Here is an 8,468-nt window from a genome sequence, read left to right as displayed (position 1 = left end):
ATAAATAAACATTACACAGTACAGTTACACACATAATAACACTATCTAAAAATTAAACATTACACAGTACAGTTACACTCATATTAACACTGTCTAATAAAGATACATTACACAGTACATTTACACACATAATAACACTATCTAATAAATATAAATTACACAGTACAGTTACACTCATATTAACACTGTCTAATAAATATACATTACACAGTACAGTTACACTCATAATAACACTGTCTAATAAAAATACATTACACAGAACAGTTACACTCATATTAACACTATCTAATAAATATACATTACACAGTACAGTTACACTCATAATAACACTATCTAATAAATATACATTAAATAGTACAGTTACACTCATATTAACACTATCTAATAAATATACATTACACAGTACAGGTACACTCATAATAACACTATCTAATAAATATACATTACATAGTACAGTTACACATATAATAACACTATCTAATAAATATACATTACACAGTACAGTTACACTCATAATAACACTATCTAATAAATATACATTACACAGTACAGTTACACTCATAATAACACTATCTAATAAATATACATTACACAGTACAGTTACATACATATTAACACTATCTAATAAATATACATTACACAGTACAGTTACACTCATAATAATACTATCTAATAAATATACATTACATAGTACAGTTACACATATAATAACACTATCTAATAAATATACATTACACAGTACAGTTACACTCATAATAACACTATCTAATAAATATACATTACACAGTACAGTTACACTCATAATAACACTATCTAATAAATATACATTACATAGTACAGTTACACTCATATTAACACTGTCTAATAAATATACATTACACAGTACAGTTACACTCATATTAACACTATCTAATAAATATACATTACACAGAACAGTTACACTCATATTAACACTATCTAATAAATATACATTACATAGTACAGTTACACTCATATTAACACTGTCTAATAAATACACATTACATAGTACAGTTACACTTATATTAACACTATCTAATAAATATACATTACACAGTACAGTTACACTTATATTAACACTGTCTAATAAATAAACATTACACAGTACAGTTACACACATAATAACACTATCTAATAAATAAACATTACACAGTACAGTTACACTCATATTAACACTGTCTAATAAAGATACATTACACAGTACATTTACACACATAATAACACTATCTAATAAATATAAATTACACAGTACATTTACACTCATATTAACACTGTCTAATAAATATACATTACACAGTACAGTTACACTCATAATAACACTGTCTAATAAAAATACATTACACAGAACAGTTACACTCATATTAACACTATCTAATAAATATACATTACACAGTACAGTTACACTCATAATAACACTATCTAATAAATATACATTAAATAGTACAGTTACACTCATATTAACACTATCTAATAAATATACATTACACAGTACAGGTACACTCATAATAACACTATCTAATAAATATACATTACATAGTACAGTTACACATATAATAACACTATCTAATAAATATACATTACACAGTACAGTTACACTCATAATAACACTATCTAATAAATATACATTACACAGTACAGTTACACTCATAATAACACTATCTAATAAATATACATTACACAGTACAGTTACACACATATTAACACTATCTAATAAATATACATTACACAGTACAGTTACACTCATAATAACACTATCTAATAAATATACATTACATAGTACAGTTACACATATAATAACACTGTCTAATAAATATACATTACACAGTACAGTTACACTCATAATAACACTATCTAATAAATATACATTACACAGTACAGTTACACTCATAATAACACTATCTAATAAATATACATTACACAGTGCAGTTACACTCATAATAACACTATCTAATAAATATCCATTACACAGTACAGTTACACTCATAATAACACTATCTAATAAATATACATTACACAGTACAGTTACACTCATATTAACACTGTCTAATAAATATACATTACACAGTACTGTTACACTTATATTAACACTGTCTAATAAATATACATTACATAGTACAGTTACACTCATATTAACACTATCTAATAAATATACATTACACAGTACAGTTACACTCATATTAACACTGTCTAATAAATTTACATTACACAGTACAGTTACACACATATTAACACTATCTAATAAATATACATTACACAGTACAGTTACACTCATAATAACACTATCTAATAAATATACATTAAACAGTACAGTTACACTCATAATACCACTATCTAATAAAAAAACATTACACAGTACAGTTACACTCATAATAACACTGTCTAAAAAATATACATTACACAGTACAGTTACACTCATAATAACACTATCTAATAAATATACATTACATAGTACAGTTACACACATATTAACACTGTCTAATAAATATACATTACATAGTACAGTTACACTCATATTAACACTATCTAATAAATATACATTACACAGAACAGTTACACTCATATTAACACTATCTAATAAATATACATTACATAGTACAGTTACACTCATATTAACACTGTCTAATAAAAATACATTACATAGTACAGTTACACTCATATTAACACTATCTAATAAATATACATTACACAGTACAGTTACACACATATTAACACTGTCTAATAAAAATACATTACATAGTACAGTTACACTCATATTAACACTATCTAATAAATATACATTACACAGTACAGTTACACACATATTAACACTGTCTAATAAAAATACATTACATAGTACAGTTACACTCATATTAACACTATCTAATAAATATACATTACATAGTACAGTTACACTCATATTAACACTATCTAATAAATATACATTACACAGAACAGTTACACTCATATTAACACTGTCATAGTACAGTTACACTCATATTAACACTGTCTAATAAAAATACATTACATAGTACAGTTACACTCATATTAACACTATATAATAAATATACATTACACAGTACAGTTACACACATATTAACACTGTCTAATAAATATACATTACATAGTACAGTTACACTCATATTAACACTGTCTAATAAATATACATTACATAGTACAGTTACACACATAATAACACTATCTAATAAATATACATACACAGTACAGTTACACACATATTAACACTGTCTAATAAATATACATTACATAGTACAGTTACACTCATATTAACATTGTCTAATAAATATACATTACACAGTACAGTTACACTCATATTAACACTGTCTAATAAATATACATTACACTTTACAGTTACACTCATATTAACACTGTCTAATAAATATACATTACACAGTACGGTTACACTTATATTAACACTGTCTAATAAATATACATTACATAGTACAGTTACACACATAATAACACTATCTAATAAATATACATTACATAGTACAGTTACACTCATAGTAACACTGTATAATAAATATACATTACATAGTACAGTTACACTCATATTAACACTGTCTAATAAATATACATTACATAGTACAGTTATACTCATAATAACACTGTCTAATAAATATACATTACATAGTACAGTTACACACATAATAACATTATCTAATAAATATACATTACATAGTACAGTTACACTCATAGTAACACTGTCTAATAAATATACATTACACAGTACAGATACACTCATATTAACACTGTCTAATAAATATACATTACACAGTACAGTTACACTCATAAAAAAACTGTCTAATAAATATACATTACACAGTACATTTACACACATAATACCACTATCTAATAAATATACATTACAGAGTACAGTTACACTCATATTAACACTATCTAATAAATATACATTACACAGTACAGATACACTCATAGTAACACTGTCTAATAAATATACATTACACAGTGCATTTACACACATAATACCACTATCTAATAAATATACATTACACAGTACAGTTACACTCATATTAACACTATCTAATAAATATACATTACACAGTACAGTTACACTCATATTAACACTGTCTAATAAATATACATTACACAGTAAATTTACACACATATTAACACTATCTAATAAATATACATTACACAGTACAGTTAGACTCATATTAACACTGTCTAATAAATATACATTACACAGTACATTTACACACATATTAACACTATCTAATAAATATACATTACACAGTACAGTTACACTCATATTAACACTGTCTAATAAATATACATTACACAGTACAGTTACACTCATATTAACACTATCTAATAAATATACATATTAACACTGTCTAATAAATATACATTACATAGTACAGTTACACTCATATTAACACTGTCTAATAAATATACATTACATAGTACAGTTACACACATAATAACACTATCTAATAAATATACATTACACTTTACAGTTAAACTCATATTAACACTGTCTAATAAATATACATTACACAGTACAGTTACACTTATATTAACACTGTCTAATAAATATACATTACATAGTACAGTTACACACATAATAACACTATCTAATAAATATACATTACACAGTACAGTTACACTCATATTAACACTGTTTAATAAATATACATTACATAGTACAGTTACACACATATTAACACTGTCTAATAAATATACATTACACAGTACAGTTAAACTCATATTAACACTGTCTAATAAATATACATTACACAGTACAGTTACACTCATATTAACAGTGTCTAATAAATATACATTACACCCTACAATTACACTCCTATTAACACTGTCTAATAAATATACATTACACAGTACAGTTAGACTCATATTAACACTGTCTAATAAATATACGTTACACAGTACACTTACACTCATATTAACACTATCTAATAAATATACATTACACAGTACAGTTACACTCATATTAACACTGTCTAATAAATATACATTACACAGTACAGTTAGACTCATATTAACACTGTCTAATAAATATACATTACACAGTACACTTACACTCATATTAACACTATCTAAAAAATATACATTACACAGTACAGTTACACACATATTAACACTGTCTAAAAAAAATTATTCACAAATATACTGCCCACAAAATGTATACAGATATGAGTTCTCAGATGTTAGAAGAAAAAGTCAGGCAAAGGGCTTTAACATAGAGATACTTATATATACATCTCTAAAGATGGATATTATGGGGCAATATCTGTCAAGCTTCGTATGGAGCTTGAAGCCCTGTGTTTCTGGCGAGTCTAAACACTGCTGCTCCATAACTTGTCCGCCTGCTTAGAGGAGTTGGACAGACAGCGATTCAAGCTCAAATACGATCAGGTTGATTGACACCTCCCTGCTAGCAGCTGATTGGCCGCGAATCTGCAGAGGGCGGCGTTGCACAGCAGTTCACTAGAGCTGCTGGTGCAATGCTGAATGCGGAGAGCGTATTGCTCTCCGCATTCAGCGAGTTCTGTCGGACCTGATCCGCAATCTCGGATCATGCCCGACAGGCCTTTCATAAATAGACCCCATTGTCTTGTCATATTGCAATGTATTGCAATGTATATTTTGGTATTACCTTTTTAGCATTATTCCAGTAATTATATAATTTCTACACATGATTTACCTACACTATGGCAAATATTTGTATAATCATTAATTAGGGCTATGGCCGGTTGTGACTATATTAATAACTATACTTGTGAAATGTGACTATCTAATATCCTATGATATGACTTTAACTTGTGCAAGCGGTGTACAGCTTGGCTCAATGCTAAACAAGCAGTTATACATTTTGAAATATTAACTGTTTTCTATATTGTTTCCTTTCGCTTTCTGCCTTGATAAAAGGTGCATAACACTTTGTGCATATACTTATAATTTAACTCTTTCACCCCTATATATTTTTTTCTTACAATATATATTATGAACAATTATTTAGATAAGGAATCTAAGAGTTGTATATGCCTAATAGCTTTTAGTCTAGATACGTTTCTATGTTTTTATTGCTCATGCACCTATACAGTGCTGATGATAAGTGACATAAAGCTTATGTATAAGGAGCTATATTGTAGCATATTTTATGTTATTTTTTTCTTTCAATTAGGTGAAAGTAATACAAATCCCCTGGAAAAGGAACCAAATTATCTGGATAACGAGGAGACGGAGAACCTCTGAATTGTGTCACACACATCCCTATATCCTGCTCAGTGTATTATTTGCTATATCCGGAATAACGTGTAACTCACTATTAAACAGGATTTTAATGTTACATTTCATTGTTTCAAATGGTTATTCAGCAGAATCATAAGGGATCACATAAGGGCTCTTTGCCCTTGCATTGTCTCCAACCTGTTTGTGAGAGTTCCTGTGTATTACCTGGCTGTCTGACATCCCTCCTGGTTCCTGATCCCTGGCTTGTTCCTGACTCTGCTGTTCTCCTTGTTCTTGATTCCGGCTCGTCTGACTACTTACTTTGACTCCTGACTCGGCTCGTCTGACTATTCACTTTGGCTCCTGACTCAGCTCGTCTGACTACCAGCTCTGGTTTTGATTTCGGGCTTGCTCCTGTTCTGTTGTCTCCTACGTGTTCGTTCCCACCCATGTCTCTCTCTCCTCCCATGACTCCTGGTCCCGAGTCACCAGGTAGTGCTGAGCCAATGCAGTTGGGATTCACGCATCTCTCCATGGCGGAGAGGGCCTTTAGGAGGAGGAAGGGGCTCTGCCTCTATTGTGGGTTACAGGGCCACCTTTTGAAGTATTTTCCTATATGGCCAGGAAACGCTCACACCTAAGGTCCTGTCGGGGGCAAACCTTGGGTGGTATATCCTCGTCCCCGGAACCGCTAAAGGAGAAACCTTTGGTCACGGTTGTCCTTTCCTGGGTGGACTCCTCCATAGTCACCCAGGCTCTTGTTGACTCCAGTGCTGCGGGCTATTTTATTGACAGTGCTTTTGTATCAAAGCACTCCATTCCTTTTTTGCCTCGGTCCGTTCCGCTTGCTATTGAGGCCATTGATGCAGGCCCCTTTAGCCCGCACTCGTTGCTCCCCAAACTGCTCTGTAATCCATGGCTGTTGGGGCTCTCCATTTTGAAACCCTCCAGTTCCAGGTTATAAACTCTCTGCATTTTCCGGTTGTTCTGGGTTATCCCTGGCTCCAAAAGCACGATCCCAGTCTTGACTGGCGCAGGTCCGAAAATTTGTCATGGTCTCCGCAATGTATTTCCACTTGTCTTTGGAAGCCAGTTAAAGTCTTGTGCACTTCTTCAGTATCTCAATTGCCAGAGGGGTACCGAGAGTTCCTAGACATTTTTGACAAGGTGTGTCCCGGTACATTGCCTCCTCACCGGTCTTACAATTGTGCCATAGACCTGAAAACCGGAGCCATTCCTCCTCGGGCCGGGTTTACCCTCTGTCTATTGCAGAGAATTGTGCTATGGAGGAGTATGTTTCCGATGCTCTGTCGCGGGGGATCATCCGCAAATCCTGCTCTCCTGCAGGGGCTGGCTTCTTCTTTGTGAAGAAAAAGGGTGGCGAGTTAAGACCATGCATCGATTATAGGGGTCTTAATCGTCTTACCATTAAGAATGCTTTCCCTATTCCGCTCATTACGGAACTCTTTGACCGCCTCAAGGGAGCTATGGTCTTTACTAAACTTGATTTTAAAGGAGCGTACAATCTCGTTAGGATCAAGGAGGGCCAAGAATGGAAAACAGCATTTAACACTATTAGCGGGCAATATGAGTATCTTGTAATGCCCTTTGGCCTATGTATTGCTCCTGCTGTTTTCCAGGAATTTATTAATGATGTCCTATGAGATATGTTGCAACAGTGTGTTGTGGTGTACTTTGACGACATCCTCATACACTCACCCACACTTGACACTCATCATTCTGATGTTACACAGGTTCTTCAGAGACTATGTGAGAACGGCCTGTTTTGTAAACTCAAGAAATGTGAGTTCCATCAGACTCAAGTAACCTTCCTAGGTTATGTTATCTCCGTTTCAGGGTTCTCCATGGATCCTGACAAGTTATCTGCAGTTCTGCAGTGGCCTCGTCAAGTTGGTCTTCGGCCTATTCAACATTTTTTGGGGTTCACCAATTACTATAGAAAGTTTATTAAAAACTTTTCTTCCATCACCTCCCTAAGGTACATAAATCCTTAAGGGAGGTGAAGGGTCGTCCGATAGTGAGCGGCATTGACTCATTATTAGAGCATCTATCTCAGTGGTTGGATGCAATATTCCACCCCCTAGTGGTCTCATTAAATAGCTACTTGAGTGATACAAAGCACATCTTGAAGCTGGTGAGTGATATCAGATGGGTGTTAGGGTTTTTTCCCTGCTTTGTTTGCCATGTGCTGTTGGCAGCCATTTTACTCACCCTCTTGC

This window comes from Bombina bombina, chromosome 2 (genome assembly GCF_027579735.1).
Source record: "Bombina bombina isolate aBomBom1 chromosome 2, aBomBom1.pri, whole genome shotgun sequence".
Classification (NCBI taxonomy): Eukaryota; Metazoa; Chordata; class Amphibia; order Anura; family Bombinatoridae; genus Bombina; species Bombina bombina.
This window is presented reverse-complemented; position numbering follows the sequence as displayed.